Below are 22005 nucleotides of genomic sequence, written 5' to 3'. Positions count from 1 at the left end.
GCTCCCATCACTCTCCCCAGTCCTACGTATGTCTCCACAAGCCTTATGATAACAGACAGATGTAAACAGTGAACTGCACGTGGGGCAGAGGTCAAGTCAGTCAGTGGGGTCTCCCTGTCAGGCAATATTGTCAAGAGTTCTGCCACCGCTGACTTTAAGCAGGTGTGGCCTCCAAAGGTAACAAAAGCTTATCTGGCTAATCCACCATGAAAACCAGATTCCTGATCCTCCTGATGTTATCTCATCCTCCCTCACCTCACCCAGGCATTAGCAGAAGTGCCCATGTATTATGTTGTCAGGTTTTTAAATACACCTTGGACAGTTATCAATGGTGTGCACCCACAGAGATATTCAGATAGTGATGGAGAAGATGGTGGGAAGGGTTTATAAGATAGTCAAGGGTAAGCATGTTCTGGAAAGACATCAGCAATGGCATATACATTAGGAGAAATCTGCAGAGACATTGCACATAAAGTCATGGAGGAATTAGGATATAGAAAATGTAGGAAGGGCTTAGGGCAATGGGATTTTCTTGACATTTTTGGTGTAAATATTCTGGTATTTGGGCTATACTTGGATTTTGTAGCAGTAGTTTTCATTTTTGTAAAATTTTTCAAAAGTAATTTTTGCCAACCAAATTCACCCCTAAAATTACTGGGAAAACCTATTCATTTCCAGGACTTATTCACAAATAGTTTGAATAAAATGACACTATGAGTAGGTTAAACCAACATATTAAATAGATTTTAGGTTTTGGGGACCTCAGATCCTTCTTTTCCTCATATCACTCTATTTCATTCTACTTGTAGGAGCAACTCCTGAAATGAGAATTTTTAAGATAGTATAAATAATGAAGTATGTATATATATTTATACAATGGAATACTATGCAAGCTATGAAAATTAGGTTGTAGAATCATGTTTCTTAAAGTATGGTTTGAGAAAGCATGGTATCAGAATCAGTGAAAATACAGACTCTGGACACTCCTCCAAACCCACTGATTTAGGGTCTTCAGGCAGAAGAACCAAGAATAGACAGTTAGCCCTAACCAGTTTGCCTCAGTGGATAGAGTGTCGGCCTGCGGACTGAAGGGTCCCGGGTTTGATTCTGGTCAAGGGCATGTACCTTGGTTGCGGGCACATCCCCAGTAGGAGGTGTGCAGGAGGCAGCTGATCGATGTTTCTCTCTCATTGATGTTTCTAACTCTCTATCCCTCTCCCTTCCTCTCTGTAAAAAATCAATTATATACATATATATATATATATATATATATATATATATATATTCTATTTAATAAAAGAGAAACATGGTAATTAGCGTATGACTGCTACCCTTCCCATTGGCTAATCAGGGCGATATGCAAATTAACTGCCAGCCAAGATGGCGGCCGGCAGCCAGGCAGCTGGAAGCGAACATGAGGCTTGCTTGCTTCAGTGACGGAGGACTCCAACGTTCCCCGCCTGCCGCTGCCGGCCTCTGAGCTGCAACTCTAAGCAACTATGTTACAAATATAGAAGCTAAACAAAACCCCAGAAACCTGCTTTCGTCGCCAGGCTTCAGCCAGCAGGATCACAACATTGTTTCAAATACAGAAGGTAAACAAAGGCCAGAAACCTGCTTTCAGCAGCGGAGGCCTAAGAGCTGGAGCCAAGCCTGAGAGCTAAAGCTGGCCCAGAATAAAAAGAAAAAGAAAAAAAGGAGCGGTTGGGAGCTTCAGTCACCCACCAGCCTGAAAACAGCCCTCAGCCCCTCACCCAGACTGGCCAGGCACCCCAGTGGGGACCCCCACCCTGATCCAGGACAACCTTCAGGGAAAACCAGCTGGCCCCCACCCGTGCACCAGGCATCTATCCTATATAGTAAAAGAGTAATATGCCTCCCAGCACCGGGATCAGCGGAGCCGCGAGGCCTCCCGGCACCAGGATCAGCGTGACAGGGGGCAGCACCCAAACCCCCTGATCGCCCTGCGGCTCTGTGTGTGACAGAGGGCAGGGCCACAACCTCCCTATGGGCCCTGCTCTGTTCATGACAAGGGAAGGCACCCCAACCACCTGATCAGCCCTGCTCTGTGCCTGATAGGGGGGAGCTCCCCAACCCCCTGATTGCCCTGCAGCTCTGTGTGTGACAGGCTGCGGTGCCCCAACCCCCTGATTGGCCCTGCTCTGTGCGTGACAGGAGGTGGCACCGCAACCTGCCCATCGACCCTGCCTTGAGTGTGACAGGGGGCGGTGCCCCAACCCCCCAATTGGCCCTACCCTGAGCATGACTGAGGGTGGCATCGCAACCTCCCGATCGCCCTGCTCTGTGCATGACAGGGGCAGCGCCCCAACTCCCCAATCAGCCCTGCTCTGAGCCCGACCAGGGGCTGCACCTAGGGATTGGGCCTGCCCTCTGCCACCCGGGAGCAGGCCTAAGCCAGCAGGTCGTTATCTCCTGAGGGGTCCCAGACTACGAGAGGGCACAGGCCAGGCTGAGGGACCCCCCTTCCCCCCAAGTGCACAAATTTTTGTGCACTGGGCCTCTAGTATATATATATATATATATATATATATATATATATATATATATATAGAATAGGCAGTTGGACATCCTTTCTAGGTCATTCTCAAGCATAGCAAATGGTTTGAATCATTGTGGTAGAAAAATATGTAACATTGTAAGAAAAAGTTTTATATCATGTACAGAATAATTCCAATTTTGTGAAATAATAAAATGCATAAAAATGTTTAGAATATAGGCTAGAAAGTAGAATGGTATTACCAACTATGAGCAGAAGTCATCTCTGGGATGTAGGTTAATAAATGTTTTTATTTTCTTTCCTTCCAAATTGTGACTTTCAAATTTTTTTAAATGGAAATAATATATTCAGAAAACTCTTCGTTTTCCTTAAAATATCAGCATTTATGTGGATTCTGAGGAAAGCCCTACTGATTGTGGCTATAATAAACCAAGAATAAACAAAGAATCAGGAAGGTGGTAGCCTGAGGATGATGGACCATGGGAGAGAGAAAGGGTCCTCCTGAATAAGAACCAGGGCAGAGGTGAGAGGAGGACTGGGAGGTGGGCAGAAAGGGCAGGCTTCAGCCCCGTGAATTACATGTTGGATAAGTACTGGAAACCACAATTTTTTAAAGTCTTGACTGTTTGGGGAAAATGTTTAAACATTTCCCAGGAGAAAGGTTAAACCACAAACTATAGATTCCGATCTCTGTTTGTTTGTTTTTTTTATTCCTACTTAAAGCTACTCATGATGTAATCACTGAGAAAATACTTCTCATCTCTCACAGCGAAGAATAGATCTATCTTTGTCCTTTACAGAGCAATTAGTGAGTAACTACTCCCTGAGTACCTCCTATGTGCCTGAATTCGTGCTATAGGCCATCTATATATATATAAAAGCCAAGTGACTGGTCATTATGATGCGCACTGCGGCGGCCAACCGGCCCAATCGGGGCCTCAATTGGACCCCCCCCAACCTCCCACAGCCCCTCTCCCCAGCCGCCCTCCTGATCCCCCACCCCAATCAATTGGGGCAGGGCCAGCCGGTCAATCTTCTGCATCCCTGCACCCCCACTAGCCTGGCCTGATAACCCCCATCTGGGCGGGCTGGACAGATCCCACCGGTGCACGAATTCGTGCACCAGGCCTCTAGTAAGAGATAAAGGTGAAGTGTGAGTCAGAACCCTTTCTTATGCTTGTTTTGCATCACGGAGATTATAATCTAGTTGGAGAAATGTGAGTCCACAGGCCTTGAGCAGTTCACATGGTGGTGCTGAAGTTATGGGTGAGGACTGTGGACACAGGGGGCACCTTGGCCTGGAAGCCTCAGAGGGGCAGCTCACACCCGGGTCTGAAGACTGTGTTCAAGACAAAGGGTGAACGGCAATGTTACCTGACAACTTCCTAGCAAGTTGCAGTTTTGGTGAGGAGAGCATTGCCAGAGAATACAACTGGGAGAAAGAATCGTTTCTCCGTATCCTGGTTCTGAGATATAAATATACACATATTTCACTGAGGAAATAAATGGCAGCGGTCATTCAGTACACCAAACCATCTTGAAAATGGTGCTTTATTCTAATATTTGATAGATGGCTAGCATCATATACCCAAGACTCTTTTGTGTGACATTTATAATTAATAAGTATATATGTGGTTAGGCATTGTGCTAAATAATGGAAAATGTTTGTTATATCAGAGTTTATTTACAAATCAAATGTTTGATTTATTTGGTCTCCTGTTCAGAAAGCTGAAAAGACTTAAACACTCATATCTCATCAATATTACCTTTCAGATTTTTTCCAATCCTAAAATTAAATAGCTCTATCTATGATTCTCTTCCCAACAGACCACAAAAACAAGCAGCAAGTAGATGTAACACTTTGCACTTCAGTGCACCTGTGGCAGAAGAAAATCAATGGAACAAATAAGCGTTGGGTACCGCTGTCAAGCCTCACACTAATACCTGTCTATTATATAGTAATATTGGGAACATATTAAGGGAAATAGATTTATAGTTTTAAAATTGCATTACATATCCCATTAATTCTCCCAAGATTATCTTGAAATAGAAAGGGAAAACGAGAAATTCAATTTTCCTGTTTTGCTGATAGAACACATGACATATTAAAATGGTGATTATTTGTGGTTATGGACAATGTGGGGGAAAATGATTATATTCAAAACAACTGGCTGATTTAGTTGAGCTAGTGAAAGGAATAGGCAACTGAATGAGGAGGGGGAGGATCTAATTCAGTGGAGAAGTTCTATCTGAGCCACCATTTCATTGATTGGACTTAGGTCATGAGAGCCGATAGAAAGCCATGTGGCAACTCAAACACTGTCCTTTTATTCAAGACATTGAAACAATTGATTGACTCGGTTAAACAACAAAAATTGGTCACTTCAATAAGAAAAAAAAATACAAAATCACTTGTCTTGTTTGAATAGAAAAAGGAACCAGTTAATGGCTTGAAGTTTCAAAAAAGGGTGAGGAATTATATATTATTAAATGTATGTGATGCCCATCTAATCATTTATTCTACAGAACAAACATTTCTTGTTGAATAAATAAGTCCACGTATAAAACACAGACTCTAATGGGCTCTGTGTTATTCCTGAGTATCAGGCCTATTTTTCTAGAAGTCTCCACTCTCTTCTCTTCCCTTTTGAGCAAGGAGGTCTAGACTTGGTGTCCACAACAGCTTCTTGTAGGAAAGCAGAAGAGCAGGATCATTTGCTGTGGTTTGTGGATTCTTTTGTGAAGGTTGGGAATTTTTAAGAGACTGCTCTCACTGGTTGCATTCCAATACACCGTCCTAGTTTTGAAGGCCAGAGGTTATGACCTTGAGCAAGTCACTAAGCCCTTCTGTTAAAAAGGGGGACAATAACACCTATGTGGCACCCATTGGGCAAAAGTGATTATCTTCTCAGAGCTTCAGTTTCCTTCTTTATAAAATGAGGATAATAAGAATACCTACCATACAGGGTCATAGGCCAGGCACTGTACCAAGTGCTTTACATATATTATCTCATTTAATTCTCACAACAATCCCATGAGACAAGTATAGTTATCATTCCCATTTTATAGATGAGACTGAGACACAGTATCCTGCCCAAGGTCAAACACTAAGTGGTCGAGGCAAGGACTGAACCTAGATCTGATACTCAGGTCTGTGCTCTCAACCCACACATGGTGCATCTTCTTTACACACATGTCACATGGCAGTCCTGCTTTCGTATCATAAGTAGATGGCCTGAGGGAAGGGTCCAGTGAGCTTCAAGGCTGCCAACCCCCCACTTTTGGAGGACAGTGGCCTAAACCAACCTTTTCCCACCTCAGCTGCTATCACTCACTCAGCGTAGGTTGTTAGGTGATGAAACCTCAGGGACTTCAGTTATGCTCTGTTGACCTGGGTACTAAGGGTGAGCCAGAAGGCAGCCATACATGGACAAGGCATGTTCTCTCTCAAAAAGAAGTTTCGGCTCTAATTGGCTGGCATCACACCAACCTAATGAATTATAGCTTGTATATTAAAACCTCTCTCTCTCTCTCTCTCTCTCTCTCTCTCTCTCTCTCTCTCTTTCTCTCTCTCTCTCTCTCACACACACACACACACACACACACACACACTGTTAATCCTCATCCAAGGACATTTTTCCCATTTATTTATTTATTTTTTAAGGAGAAAGTGGAAGGGACAGGGAGGAGGGGGGAAGGAAGGGGAGAGACATTGATGTGAGACAATTCAATTGATTGTCTCCCACACTTGCCCCAACTGGGGCAGGGATCGAACCTGCAACCCAGGTATGTGCCCTTGACGGGGAATTGAACCCACAACCCTTTGACGCTCTAACCACTGGGCCATGTCAGCCAGGGCCACAACCCCTCTCTTTAGGGAACATCACTGCAGAGCAAAAAAGAGAGTCTCTCCTCTCCCACATCCCTCCTAAGGAAGCCTAGTCATTCTTCTCACTGCTGTGAACCCTACCTCAGAGCTGGAGAAAATGACTGGTACCCAAGGCAACCAGGGATCAGAGCCACAGCCTACCCGCCACGCATCCCAGGTTTGCGTCCAGTTACTACCTTCCCCCGTGGGAGAGTCTCTGAGCATACACCTCTCATGTGGAATCAGTCCTGCTGGACAAGCCCAATTATCACCATGTTGTAGAGAACTGCCAAAAGCCTCCCAGCCCTGGGGTGGGGAGGCGGGCAAGGCTTCTCTCTGAGACCTCACCACCTCCCGTTATCCCTTTTATATCCCCTTCTCGACTTTTACCACTGCCCCCAATGCAGAACCCCAAAGATGCCTGTCCTCTTTGGCTACATGCCTACGACCTTCTGAGTGACCCCCTTCCCCACATCAAAGTATAACTGTCTATTGTCCCATTCCCAGCTAATCTGATAAAGAAATGTATTCTGCTGTGACCATGATTTAATATGTGACGTGGAACAACCTACCAAAGTTTTCATTTTTATGATGTATTCTTTTCCTTTTATGGCCCCCGAGTGCTTAGCAATACACATATGTAAAAAGAAACCATATCTTTAGCTGTTCTCACGTCCTGAAAGAGATCTCCCTAGAACCCTGACAGAAGGTTCCCAGTACTGCACATGGGAACAGAAATTAATATCCTGTCTTTCGTTGGCATGCACTTGGGAACTCATGCCCCTGAGTCAGGGAAAACTCCCCCTGAAGAGCATCTATAAATGGTTTACTGCATGTTTAAGTGGGACCGATGGACTAATTGTTCTTAGGGTCGGGTTATTTTTTCTTTACAGGAAGTTAGTTCATGTCCCCATGTGCTTATTTCTTCTCCTTATGTAAACTCTACACACTTGTTAAAATTTTTAAATGTGTATATTATAAGCAAGGCTTTCCAGAATGACATCCCCGGGACCACAGGCATAATTTAAGGTTAGGTTGTGTTCACATAGGCAAAGGGAAATGGTGACTTGAAGTAATTATTGAGACAATTCGGGGGAAATGGCCCTTTTCTGCCACTAAGGGAATAGCATTTTCCTCCGGGTCAGAATTTTCCAGATTGCCTGTTAGTCTTGCTTTCCACTCTCTACTTTGCCTGTGTAAATGATTTTTCAACTTGAATTCATTTTGTTTTGCTGGTGGAGGTGGGGGCGCTGGGGAGGAAGGGCGAAGGAGGGATGGGGGAAACAGCATTTCATTCATGGGCCTGGGACCACATCCAGTTCAAGGCCGAGTAGGCTCCATCGCTAACCATTCCAAATCTTCACCTTGGTCTGGTAATTAGATAAAGCGAGACAAATGGGCCAATGGGCCCGGCGGCACTTTAATCACACTGACTCCAGAACAAATGCTTCCTCTCTCAGGAACGAGCGCATGCCAGATCCCGGACACATTCATTTCCATGCGCGGGTTTTTCTGGGCCCCGGTGATTGAATTCCTCTCCCACTTGCAGCATAAATGTGCTCTCTGTCACCGGCCATTTCAGAGCAGAAATGTTGCCTTCAGTTTGGCACGACCTGGGCGAGAGCCTGCCTCATTCGGGGATGACAGCGCCTTGCATGAGCTTTGTTATTGGCATAATCAGTCTCTCAAATGGGTCCCTGGAGGTTTTTGCCTTCCCCAGCTGCTGTGCATTTTTTTCTGATGGGTTTTAGAAATAAACAACAAAAAGTTCCTGAAGTCAAGAAATACTTAGAGTTGGCATCACTGTCAAGATGCGTCCAGCATCATAGGGACAGAAACTAGAATGTTGGCTGCCAGGGGTTGGGGGCGCTGGGAAGCTCATGTTTAATGGGGATGGAGTCTCAGTTGGGGAAGATCAAAAAGTTCTGGAAATGGATGGTGGCAGGTGCACAACAATGTGAATGTACGTAATGCCACTGAACTCTACATTAAAAAAGTCAAGTCGCCGAAACCAGTTTGTCTCAGTGGATAGAGCTTCGGCCTGCAGACTGAAAGGTCCCTGGTTCGATTCCGGTCAAGGGCATGTACCTTGGTTGTGGGCACATCCCCAGTAGGAGATGTGCAGGAGGCAGCTGATCGATGTTTCTCTCTCATCGATGTTTCTAACTCTCTATCTCTCTCCCTTCCTCTCTGTAAAAAAATCAATAAAAATATATTTTTTTTAAAAAAACGTCAAGTTGACTTTCAGCATTGGTCACCATTTTATAAGACAGTCTCTATTGTCATGGAAATGTTTCTTAAGCACCCCCCCCCCCCACCTTTTTGATACTGAGTTTTCTGTCCCCCCTCAGGTTTGTTGTTGCTGCCTTTGCATGTTACTATTCAGAGATCAGGTCACAGACACAGAATGGCAGGCTATAGGCTATGTGAACAGACATGGTTAAGAGACATGGTTCTACATTTAAATAAAATCAAAAAAAGTTTCACCAAAGAAATGTATTTCTTCCCAGATAATGTACAAGATTTTGTTTATTTTGTGGGAATGTCGTTGTTTTGTTTCCTTTTAGTTATTTGCACATCAAAACCCCTCAGCAGTATATTCTAACAAAGAGATGGAACTGACAATAGAATAAAATAAGGGTCTCTACAAAGATTTTCGGAAATACCTTAGCATGTTCTCTAAAGCACATATCTTTCTTTTTTTTAAAAAAAAAAATGCAATTACATTGCTTGCAACCCCTAAGGAGTTTTGCTTAAGTGCAGTACATTGCTCCAAACAGAAAACAAAGGGAAAATCGAGTACGCTGAACCCCCAGCAGAATACCTATCAGTGTTAATGCTCTCTCCCGCCTTCTGCTCGGCCATTATTTCCACAGTTAAGTAGTTACCCAGCAGCAGCGCTGACACCCGTACCTGTGCTCTTGCATCAAAATCTCACTTAATGAGACCAACTTGTGTGTAGCAACTGCTGTTTTGAATCATTTCTGCAGACAAGATGAAGTCATTATGGATAGGCATTGCATCTTTTTCGAATTATTAATTTGAAAAGCCACAAAAATGGCCCCCAGCCGACTCGAAGTACAGGCATTCAGAAAGATACACCGGCTGTTGGAGTTTTCACCGAACCCTCCGAAAAGAACACTCTGTCTGTCTCTGAAAGATTCAGGACCTGCAGGAGAAAGAAAACTCCGCACAACCGACTGTGCTCTCAATAAATGGGCGTTGCCTGTGAAAAAGACACTTAGAGTGTGAGCACAAAAAGTAGGAACATTTTTAAGCCTTTAACTTATAAATGATGCCCTCAATCACTGAGCCACAATTTCAAGGTTTTTGCACTTGTTTTATTCTTATCCTATTAATTTTTAGGCTATTATCTCTACCCTATTGATCTCCTTGGGGGTCCTCCCAACATATTTACATCATCATGTGCCTCATTTACATATTGTCTACATTATGAATATTCAGCAGTCTGTAATTTCCCCTGATTTGAACCTCAGAATTCTGGCTTTAAACCTCTGTTTCTCCATATCTGAATCCCCAACATCCTTCTTCCAGCCCCAAAATAAAAGTAAGAGATGAAGAGACCTCACAATGAAGAGGTGAGATGAGTTAATAGCATATTAACTGGAACTTTAAATGAAAGAGACGCCTTTAATAACTAAGTCCATCTTCCCACAGAAGCAACGTCTGACAGTCTTGATGAGAAAAAATGTCATTTTGTTCATGAATGGGTTAGTATCATACCTGTGTCTGAAATCTCTATGTGCTCAAAAGAAATAGATGGATTCTCTTCAAGGAAAGAAATGAGATGACAGTTTAGATGGTGTCATTGACTGACCTCCAGGAGAGATCAAGAATTGATTGCCAAACATCATTTGATAGGTTCATAATGCATTGCCTGGAAAGAAGGAAGTCAAATAAGATATCCTAATAATGTCCTGAGCTGACCAAGAGTGGGGGAGAAGAGAAAGAAGGACACAGCTGACTTCACATATGGGGTCTGTGTCATCTTTTCAATTTTCTTTTTTTAAAATATATTTTTATTTTATTTCAGAGAGGAAGGGAGAAGGAGGGATAGAAACATCAGTGATGAGAGAGCATCATTGATTGGCTGCCTCCTGCACGCCCCCTACTGTGCTTTACCAAAATTGAACTCGGGACCCTTCAGTCTCCAGGCTGATGCTCTATCTATGGAGCCAAACCGGCTAGAGCTTCAATTTTCACTAAATTGCTGAGGAAGATAAGGGATATCAAGAGCTCTTTTAAAAAGCCTATTTTACTGCACACCTAGTAAGAGAAGCTGTAGTTATAGGGGCTAATTCAAACAATGAGAATGACTCTTCCTTTTAAAATCATTTTTGTCTGACTCCTTTATGTTGCATTATCTTTGGCTTTATTAACTCCTTCCTATTGCTTTGTTTCTTGTAGATTTTATTTTAATGTCAGATCCTCAATTTTGCCTTTATTCTCCTAAAATCCGCATAGGCCTTGGCCACTTTCTTTGTAGCAAGCCCTTTTTAAATCTGGAGGGTTCCAAGAGCCCATCAGGTGTAGTCAGCTGTTTGCTGAGCTATTTCAAATGGAAAATTGATCCAAATGCACAAAGGTAGTTTTTCAGCCTTTTAAAATCTTTTCTAGGAGAAAGGAAACGAAAGGGAGAACTAAAGGAATGTGTGTGTGTGTGTGTGTGTACAGAGGAAGCAAACGTGGACAGAAAATCGTTTTTCTATATTCAGGATAAATGCTCATCATATACTGATGATGGGCTCTACTACTCCAGAAGTATTCCTAAAAACTCTACCACAGCACGTCTACACCTGTGTCTCCATTCTGCCTGTTCTTGAGAGTTCTTCCTCAATACCTATGCATCTGTTAGGAATTGAACTTCCCCCTCTTCCCCCCCCCTCCACAACCCCCCCCCCCACACACACACACACAAAACATACATTGAAGTCCTAAACCTCTGACTATGTCCTTATTTCCAAATGGCAGATGTAATTAGGTAAGTGGAGATGAGGTCATAGTGGATTTGGTGAACTGGTGTTCTTACAGGAAGAGGGAAATCTGGACAGAGAGGCACACAGGGAAAAGAGCCATGTAATGTGGGAGCAGAGATGAGAGGGAGGCTGCCAACAGCTACCAGGAGCTAGAAGAGGCAAAGAAAGGGTCCTTCCCTGCAGGAGTCAGAGGGAGTATGATCCTGCCAACACCTTGATTTTGGACTCTGGCTCCCAGTAAGAGAATAGTTTGTTCTTGTTTCAAGCCATCCTTTCAAAGGCCTGAGGAAAATGCATGCACCCTTTCCCCGCCAAGAATTCTGGGAAGGCTGATACTTCCCAAGTGATACCCCTTACTTCTACTGCCATATACCTCTTCAGCCCTGCACATGCCCTTTAACTTCTCAGGTGTGATTCAGAAACCAGGGTCTGAGGCCCCCAAATTGCAGAGGCCATAGCTCATGTTCTCTGGGCATTCTCTTTAAGGCACCTTTTTCTCCATTTGGGCTCCAGAAACTCCTGTGTTTATATTGGAAGCAACTAGAAGAAACTAATGAGAGCTTTTGAATCCTAATTATAATTTTCTGTGATGGCAAATCGAGTGCCCAGTTCTGTGCCAGGTGCCTGGCTCCTGCAATCGACGGTGGCCTGGGGGCAGGGTGGTATACTACAAGTAAGCCTTCCAGAACCAACCAATCACTGGGCGGAGAAGGCCCGGAGAAGGGGGCTGTGGCTGGGCAGGCTCTCTAGAAGGGTCCTGAGCACACCCTTGAATGGAACAGATTCCAGGTTTCCTGTTCACCTCACAGTTCCAGAGAGTCCAAGCCTTTCTGGTTCTCCAATCCCCACTTTCCATATTTCACACAGAGTGCCTTCTTCTGTTGATATATTCTTTCTTTTTTAAAATTTTATCCTCAAGGGAGAATATGTTTATTGATTTTCAGAGTGAGAGAAACATCAATGTGAGAGAGAAATATTAATCAGTTCTCCCCGACATGTGCCCCGACTAGGAATCAAACCCAAAATATTTTGGTGTATAGGACAATGCTCCAATTAGCTAAGCCAGAGCCACCTGGCCAGGGCAATCTATTCATTCATAAATGGGCTAATGCCACTGACTTGGCTGTAGTCTATTTCTCTTTAGATCTCGGTTTCTATAAAGTAACTTCACATATATTTGATTTCATGCACTAATGTTGATAAAATTAATTAAACTACATTCTGGGGGAAAGTAAGTACTGCCACTTACATCCATTAAATTGAAAAACCTCAGTAGCATTTAGTTTCTTAAAATTCAGTGGCTCTTAGCACCATTTATAAGAAAAATGTAACACAAGAATAAATTGCATTGGTGAGTTTGTGATTCTTCTGAGGGTAATCTTTGAATTTCATACATGAAACATGTCCTCTTACAAACAAACAAAAGTGTGCAGTGAGTATTGACCTCAGTGTCCTGATTCTCCCAGCATCTCGGTAAATCTGAACAATGAGCATTGATCTCATTAAGTAATTAATAACCCAGGCGTGTCTGTTAAAATTCAGAGTCTTGAGATTGACCTCAGATATACTGAATGAGAATTCCTGGGCTGGATCCTAGGACTGCATATGCATAGTAAATGTAAGAATTGCTAGGACACAATAGGATTCCTTGTAGTTTAACTATTCTACAAGTCTATGCTCCCAAATTACCAATGTTTCTAGTTAAAAAGAACTGCATATTTTTCCATTGCCCCTCAAAATTTTTTTTCTCAAAAGGAAATATTATGTTTTACTCAGAGCACCAGAGTTCTGGAAAGATTACAGACCACTTTGCATAAAAGAAATTTGCTTCATAAATGCACATCAGGAAATACACTGACCGGAGAGGATAAGCCAGAATTTGAATTCCAGCTCTGGCACTTACCAACTAGCTCTACATTTTTGATCAATAATTTAATTTCCGTTTCAGGGAATGTTTAATCCTCAGGAAAACGGAACCAAGCATTCCCACTTTGAAGGTAGTTGTAACACTGAGCAGCAGGTAGAACAGTGTCGTGGATAAGAGCAGGGACTTAGGAAGCAGATTGGCTCCCAATCCTCACTCAACCACTTCCCAGATGGGGGACCTGGAGTCAGGGTCCGACTCCCCCTCAGCTTCAGCTTCCTCATTTGTAAAGAACCCCCAGAATCGCAGAGCAGAGAGTTGGAATCTGGTCTCAAGTGACTTAATATGTGTGGAGTGCTCAGAATGGGGTCTGGCACATAGCAAGCTCTATCTAAGTGTTGTTTAAATTAGAAACAAGATTCTGTCAATGAAGGCGTTTTATAAAGGACTAACCAAATGTAAGGAATTAAGGGAAAACACACACACACACACACACACACACACACACACACACACACCCCTAATATGCAAATAGAACAAATGGCAGAACAACCAAACAACCAGTCGCTATGATATGCACTGACCACCAGAGGGCACGCGTGGAACATGGCGGGTGTCAGTTGGAGCAGGACGGTGGAGCAGGTGAGTGGGGCCAGACTAAGGCGGGGCACCCATCACTATCATCAGGGCGAGCCTCTGGTGATTACCAAAAATTCTTTGCTCCTGCGTGCCACGGTCCCACTGGGTGCTCGCACCTGCTTCCAGCTCTGGCCCCACTTGCACCCGCTGCTGGCACCCGGCACTAGTGCCAATCACTCCGCACCATCAGCGGGTGTGAGCAGTGCCTGCTGGCCCCGATCACCCCTGAGGGCTTCTCCACCTCCCCCTGCTCCTGAGGGGTGATCAGGGCAGCAGCTGCTGCTCACACCCACTGACAGCGCCGGCTCCAATCACTCCATGCCATCAGCAGGTGTGAGCCAGGTGGTGCCATCAGCACATGGGAGCGGCAGTGGCAGGAGCAGAGCTGCTGGCAGATGGGGGAGGGGAGGATATGGCAAGAGGGGCCAGGTGGGGGCATGGAGGATGGGCTGAGACCCACCCCTGTGCTCACCACAGCCTCAAAACCCACAGTTCCTTTCAAGGTGCATGAATTCCTGCACTGGGCCCCTAGTGTTATTAATAAACCTGTTTGAATGCATTCAGGAAGTCACATTGCTCTTGAGATGTCTCTGAAGTCATGATAGAAAAGAGCTTTCGAATCCATTTTCCGAGTCATCAATTATCCCTTCTGCTATCATAATTAATTCCTATTGTTATACTTAATAATGGCCAACATCATCATCTCGGGGGTTATTGTTTTATTCTATTAAGCTATTTCATTACACTCAAATGGGCTGAGGGAATGTATGTAATTGACTTGTGAAAATTATTCAATTTGCAAGAGAAATTCATCCAACATTAAGAAAATTGGGTCAAAGAAAAGCCACACTAACTAAATTATGAGGCACTTCTATTTGCTTTCCCATTCTCCTAGGGAACGTTTTATTTTTATCCGCTAAATAGACAACTGAACGCTTCCTTGTCCCTCCCTAGGACGGGATCTAGCCCACCCGTGGGCTGACAGCTCAAGAAACAGACACAGGGGTTACCATCAGTCTGAAGATGGTGAACAGAGCTCCCCTCAGCTCTCTCCTCCCACTGTGTGGCAGCTGAAATGCAAAATGGATAGCATACAATGGTGACAAAATGGGTAGTATACAATGGTGACAAAATGGGTAGTATACAATGAGACGTCTCCATAGCTTTTGAAAAGAAGAGAATCAGGAAAGCACTTTCCAGGCAGACTCCTAACCACCCAAATAAATGTGCTTGTGACCAGGGCTTGTGGGACCTGGCTTTGGTTGTTACTCTGCTGCATGCCAACTATGGAGTCTTAGACAAGTCACTGGACCATTGGCAATCTCAGTGTCCTCACCTGTAAGCTGGGTGAAGTGGAGAAGAGGGTCTTTGGGAATATAAATATAGCATAGAGGACTGTGGGTAGGCAAACTCCATTCCACCTCATAAGTCTCAGAGTGGGAAAGACACCTTTTCATGTCATAAATGTGAACCAACTATGAAAATTATGTGAGACCAGCTACATAAATTGTATAACATTAGTCACGGATCTATTTGTTCTGCCACAGTGTAAAAATTGCAGATTTCCCAAGTTAGAGGGGAAAAAACCCTCTACTAGCACATGTCAGTAACCCAAGCCTCTCCACACACACTGCATTTCGTCACACTACTTCCGTGACTGAGCAGCAGAATTCGGGGACAAGTGGCGTCTGTGATCTCCCCTGGAATCCTCAGCAAGTTATAGCCGTCTTTTCACTATAAAGACCTGGATTCTTCAGGAAACATAATCTGAAGTGTCGCCCCTTGGTGGAACCCACCCCTTTGGCTAGGCAACACGATGTTCACTCTGGGTGAGAAAAAGGTGTGAGGACAGATTTCATGGTTCCTTTGTCCTGCCGCACAGGCATGTGGTCAGGCGGCAGTTCCAGGCACTGGGGCTCACTGAAGTCCTGTTTTGAGTCATCTCTTCTGTTACTTCTAAATATGTGATTCTCCCATGCAGGCTGGTCAGGAATTCATATGTTAAAACCTTTATCAGGACTGTCTGTTTTTCTGTGCTAGAAGCTACTTTGAAAGTTTACTTTTCTTCTTTGGTGTGAGCCTGCAGAATGGCTTGCACTGCTTGGTAAGCACCACGGGGGTTTCAAGACAGAGTTTAGCCTCTGCGTAATACTAACAAGACATTCCAACACAGACAAAAGCAAGACAGAAGCCAATGAGCAGAGGAAGCTCCAGGACCTGAATTCAAATCAAGGTTCTCTTCAGCACCAGGAAAATTTGGGCTGAACATGGGCCAGGAATGCTCTGTCAGCTAAGGTTTTTGTAACTCAGGTTGGTCAGGTTTCAAAGTAGATATGAAATACATAGTCATGGAATTCTACATCCCATAGCTTCTCCATGAGTTTCCGGTTTGGGTTTGGCCATTATCTCCCGGGAGACGGGACTGGAAGGGTGACCCAGCTCCCCAGCAGGAATTCTATCCTCACAGTAAAGGAAGGACAGACCTTTCCACAAGACTACAATTTCCATGTGGTTAGTCATTCCAACAAGGCAGGACCAGAGTTCGTACGAAGACAAATTCATAACTAAATTATAAATTCCTGCAGTGCGGTGAGAGGACATGCAGTGCTCCCCATTCCTATTCTAATCTGGTCAGAGGACAAGTCAGCGGTCCTCCGTGAGAGTGTGCCTGCATTCAGATGTGTTTGTGTTTGGGGGTGGGGTGGATTTTTTTCGTTGGCACAAAAGACTGGGGTTTGTACTGACACTTACCAGGCAGAACATGTCTTACATCATACTGGACATTTGCGCACAATAAAAAATTGTCCCATGTAAAATATTAATTACATGGGTATAGATGGACTTAACCAAGAAGGTTAATCCATATATTCCCATCTGCCTCCTCTGTGCTCATCTTGCCTGAGTGTGAGTCCCCCAGGGCACAAGGATCTTGGAGGGCCAGGACTATAACTATTCCTAAGTACTATATCACATCATTACTCAATTGTGTCTAAATGTATTTATTTGTTTACTCATTTATTCAATAAGTATTTGTTGAGCATCTACTGTGTGCGAGACACTGTTATAGGTACTAGAGATAGAGTGTAATTAAAGAAAAACACCTCTGGCCTATTCAACATTGTTTTGAGGGGGGAGAGGTGTAAAGAACAATGGCAAAATTCCTCTTTATATCTAAATATAGAAGCTAGGAATTACATAAATTTATAAGTAAAAGGGAGAGAGCACGTTCACTTTACAAATGGAGAAACTGAGGCCCGGAGAGGTTCAGCGCTTGTTTCAGGTCACATTGTAGCACCACAGCAGGGTTGGATCCCATAAATGCCAGTTACCTGTAGTTTTCCCAGTATTCTGTTGCTCTATATTTTATATCCATGTCCACGAGGGAGGGCATCAAACACTCAAGAATGAGCCCGGCCGGTGTGTTTCAGTGGTTGAGCAGCGATCAATAAACCTGGGGGTCACTAGTTCAATTCCCAGTCAGGGCACATGCCCAGTTGCGAGCTTGATCCCCAGTAGGGGGCGTGCAAGAGACAGCCAATCAATGATTCTCTCTCATAATTGATGTTCCTATCTCTCTCTCCCGCTCCTTTCCTCTCTGAAATCAACAAAAATATATGTTTAAAAACTCAAGAACGATAATCACTCTACCTTTGGTTCATGAAGTCTGGGCTCGCTTCATGATAGATAATCTGCCAAATTAACCTTGACAATTGTAATAATCAACGGACAGCTAAGAAGGTGAATGATTATAAAGCAGTCTCTTAAAATTTTTGAATCATTCCAATTCAACAGATATTTCTTGAGCATCTACTGTGTGCCAGGTACTCTACTATCCACTTTGGAGGATTCTAAGATAAATGGACTCTCGTTCCTACCCTCAGGTCAGTTACTGTGGTGAAACAGACAGATGGTATGCAACTGCAGTGCTGGACGGAGTATGATAAATGCCATAATAAAATCATAAAGGCCTGTGGGAGCAGAGAGGAAGAGATGAATCGCAGCCCCTCTATAAAGTGTTTCCTTACTTCCCCAAATGGAATTTGAAATGGAACTTGAAAGACGGATGGAATGTTAATGAGGGGGTGGGGGCGGAAATCTGCTTCAGCTTCTCATCCAAGGTGACAATCTCCTGGAAGTGAAAGGAAAGGTCTCAGGCCCAGAGATGACAAAAAGCAAGGCAAGGTATGTTTTTGGCAACAAGTAGGTGTCTCTGGCTCTGACAACCCATTGGGAGTCATCTGTACATTAGTAGGAATTTCAGGATGTCAGTAATAACAATAAACAGCAATTATGGCCACTGCAGTTATAAGCGTGCACTGTACATCAGGATGAACTCTTCACATCACACATGTAGTATCTCATTTAAAGCTCAGAACAACCCTTTAGGTGCTACTTTCATCCTCATGTTACTGGGGGGGGGGGGAGGGAGTGTGCCTTAGAGGGGACATGTCACGTGTCTGAGGTCAAACCCATAATAAGTGTCAGGGCCAGGCTTCAAATCTACGGTTTGCTGTCTCAAGCCAACATTCAAAGTTGTGACATTTATTCTTGTCAACATTGAAGCAAATAAAAAGTAGCGTATCTCAAAAGGACTATTTAGCCAACTTGGCTGAGCAAGATCCTACCCCTGTCACACATCCTTAAGACCCTGGGCTACCATTACCAACCCCAAAGAGGCATTTCAGCCCGGTCTGATTAGTCAGTAATCTATTAGCCATAACATATTCATTCCAACCAGTCCCTAAGATTCTAAAAGTCAATATGCACCCTAGGTCAGGGCATTGGAAAATATTACGCCAAAGATTTCATTCGTTCAGTTCCTGTTTCTTCTTCAAGACCCATGTCAACTCTTCAGCATCTATGGCACCTCCCCCTGATCACAACACCCTATCTCTCCACAGTTTCAGCCTCACAGTTCCCACTTCTCATATCATTTATACGGTACTTGCTCCAGGAAGAATTCTATCTCTCATCAACGTGTTTACTTGATTCCATTTCATCCCATAAGGGAGCAAATCATATGAAAACCAATGCTTCTAATGTTCCCTCAATTCTCATAGTTTCCCCTCCCCAAACAAGGAAGAAAGATTTATTTGACTGGTGGGAAGGGGACAGGGTTAACCATTAACTACGCTGTGCGGATCTGAGGAAAAGTCCGGGACACTGCTCTCTGGACCTATCTACCCCCAGCACTCAGGCATGGTGGACGCATGTTGTACCTCCACTCTTGTGCTAGCAAATGGATGGAGACCTGGCAGGCCTGGTCTATTCTCTGATCTACTCAGCTTCTTGTCCTGTGTCTGCATGGGGCGGTCAGGGAGGTCAGGGAAGTCTGGTCTACTAGCGAGATTTGGGGAGAAAGAGGAGACCCTGCCACTTCCTCCAACCCTGCTGCATCCTTAAGAAGCTGACACTGGGTGTGGGTCTCCATTTGCCTTTCTGCATATGCTTTTAAGTAATTAGTACCTTGAAATGTTTTGGCTACTGGGCATTCTCAATACATTTATAAGCACGAATGTGTCTTCCCCCACCTGGTAGAAGCTCCTTAAGCACAGAGGCAGTGTTGCATGCTGGGAAGAACACTAAAGTAGGAGTCAGAAGTGGATTTAAATTTGCTTTAGGTCGGGCTCTGCTTGGGAAGGTCACTTTCCCTTTTTTAAAAAATAAGACTCAGTTTCCCTATCTGAAAGAAGGAGAAGACAATATTCATGTTTATCTCTTGGGAGAATGGTGAGGGTTTGATAAAAATAATGGCTATAAGAGTAAACGGTAAAGTGCCATAAATGTGTAAGGGCTTATTACTATTATTACTGTCATCATCATCATCATCATCATCATCATCAATAATTATATCATCTTACTAATAGAAAAGGAAGCTATTATTTATTGAACACCTACTATGTGTCAGATGCTTTAAAGACACTCATGAGCCTTAAGGTAGTATCTTGTTTGCAAAGCTCAGCCCAATGGTTCCCCAACGTTGCTGCACACTGAAATCACCCAGGGCTATTTGAAAAAGAATAATGCCGGCTCCCACCACCAGACGTCTGACTTGGTTGGTATGGAGTATAACCAGGCATTGGAACTTTTAAAAGATCTCCAAGTCACACAAATCCCCAGGTGCAGTTTGGACATCATTGTCAGAGTCTTTTGGCAGCTCAGGAAGGGCACAGGCAGGTTTGGGTGAAGTTGGACCTGAGGATTTATTTCTCACTTCCTCACCAAACCGTTCCTAGACTTCCACAGCCAGAGGGGAACATGGGGCCCAGCTGGACTGTCACATTCTGGGTGGTGGTGGTGGGAAGGATCATCTGAAAAGCTGTGGGACCCAACAGCTGGGAGATCACTTAGCTCCAGAACAAACAGGGACTGAAGGAAAGTAGATGCCCTTTAAACAAGGTCTCTAGCCCACTAGGTGACCTCAGGGTCACTGTTTCACTCTCCTTGGGGTGAGTCAAATGTGGATAGAATAATAGGGAGACCCAGCAACCAATTGAATAGTACCAAACCCTGGTTTCCTAGTGAGGAGGACCAGCACACAATGCAGCTAAACCCACATTTCTCTCACTTGCCAGTTCAACTCCATTCTTTAAAAGTCCTGTGGTGAAAACTAGGGAATTTCTCTACTCAAGACTAAAACAAGTACAGATTCCTGTAAGCTTCCTAAGCCAACCTGTTAGTTCTGCAGGTTTAAACCCACTTCCTTTTAACTTAGCTTTTTAAAGAATTTTGTAACAGCAGAGTCTTCAGACTCAGCAAACTGGCACCTACTGTTTTAATACAGCCTCATCAATTTCCAGATTTTATTGGTCAGCCGAAAGGGAAATGGGTCAATCTAAGGGGAAATCGTCCCTAAGGGATGCTTATTACAAAATAATAGTACATACAGCCCAGCTTCCTGATGGAGAGACAACCTGGGTCCTCATTTCTAGGTAGGTATTATTTTCTTCATTTTACAGAAAGGGAAACTGAGGCTCAGGTTAATGGATTCTCTTACAGTAGTGCTGAGATTCAAATCCAGGTTTGTCTGATTCCCAAGTTTATTTGTGTGTGCATTCATCCAGTGTATCATGTCACCGCCTTCTATATAACTGTACCCCCAAAGATCTTCCTCATTAAATTCGGGAGCACATAGAACATTTGACCACCCACCTTTCTTTCCCTAAGCCAGATCTTGTCTACATCGATTGACCTAGTACTTGACAATATGATATTCCCCAGTTGTTTGGTGAGGATGTTGGAAATGGAAAAAGTTGGCAACTTTCATTCATTGCCTAATTTGAAAGATTTCACATCATAGAAAATTCTTAAGCCTTTCCTCTGTTGTTGTATTGACACATCAGTAGAGTTTGCTTGTGGGTAAGAATTCTACTGGGTGAGAGGATAGATTGCACAGACAACTACGTGGACATAGTATTTCTTCAGGTCCAAGCAAGAATGTTTGTCAGCATGGCCACTGCTCTTCCCTACCACACAAAGACCTCCAGACGCCATGGTGTCCTCAGCAGTCCATCACTAGAAGCTCTATGCATGCAAAGGACAACCCAGAAGACGCCTTCAATTATCTTAGACTGGTTTACTAGTTTTGATCATCAAGAAGAAAATAAGATTGAGGAGGTCTTCCTTGTGTGAAGACAAAACCCAAAGAAGAAAACAAACACCCAAAGAAACCCAGGAATGTCCCCTGGCATTCATTCTGCCTCGATCAAGTCTTCATTTCATAGCGCTCTTTGCCTCATAATCTCCGAAATGTTCCTTTGGAGAATAAGTGGTCAGCTCTGACGTGGTAGGGAAACGTCTTTGGCTGACGACCCTTCTCCAGGTGCAGAGATCCACAGCAAAGGCATCTTGGTGCTGTCGTCCCTAAGTGAGAGCGTGGTGAGGGGATCAGTGGAAAAGCGGCTGAGGGACAGTTTTAAATAAACAGAGCCAGAACTCTCACACGAGGAAAGGAAAGTCATTCAGAGCCTTTTTCACAAACTGAAGGGTTCTTCCCTTTGGTACCTCAAAGTGAGAGTAAAAGAAACTTCCATTCCATGTCCAGGTCATTGTCAGGCTGACGCTGTGATTATTTACTGTTGTATCCTTGGCTCTGGAATCAGCTTTTATCCCCAAATAC

This window comes from Myotis nattereri, assembly GCF_964212035.1.
Source record: "Myotis nattereri genome assembly, chromosome: 11".
In the NCBI taxonomy this organism is placed as follows: Eukaryota; Metazoa; Chordata; class Mammalia; order Chiroptera; family Vespertilionidae; genus Myotis; species Myotis nattereri.
The sequence above is the reverse complement of the archived record's forward strand: the minus strand, read 5'-3'. Positions refer to the sequence as shown.